The following is a 507-nucleotide window of genomic DNA, read 5'->3' on the forward strand; positions in this document are numbered from 1 at the left end:
ACAATGTGAATTTAGGTTTATTTCAGCTGACCGTTGCCAAAGCTGATTTTTGCGAACCTCTTCGCAGGGAAGACATTTCCAACCAGGCTGAAACTTAAGCAGGAATGATAATGATAATAATAATAGCAGCAGCAGCAGTTAATAACCCGGAGTCACCCAGGCTAATGGGGCCGTGTGACACAGGCGTATCTTGGGCACACAACCCCCCACTGTACGTGCCGGGGGGGAGGGCAGCTGTGGGGAAAAGCCCCTGTCCATGTGTATTAGGTATTTTTGCTCCTTATTGCCGAGCTCACAAGGTTAATACTTCATTTTTCCAGGCGTGTGGGGGAGGGGAGAGATTGTCTCCTCTGTGTGTGTGTTGGGGGGGGCTGGTTTGTTAGTGTTTTACGGGGTGGCGGTGTTAAAACACAGTATTAGCGAGGACACCCTGTAAAAGTGCGGGGCAGGAGTTACCTGAGGGCGCAGCGGGGAGACGTTGCTGGCGGCGGTACCGTTGTGGGGTGC

The sequence above is a fragment of the Apteryx rowi genome, unplaced genomic scaffold (assembly GCF_003343035.1).
Source record: "Apteryx rowi isolate R43461 unplaced genomic scaffold, aptRow1 scaffold_640, whole genome shotgun sequence".
NCBI classification, from domain to species: domain Eukaryota; kingdom Metazoa; phylum Chordata; class Aves; order Apterygiformes; family Apterygidae; genus Apteryx; species Apteryx rowi.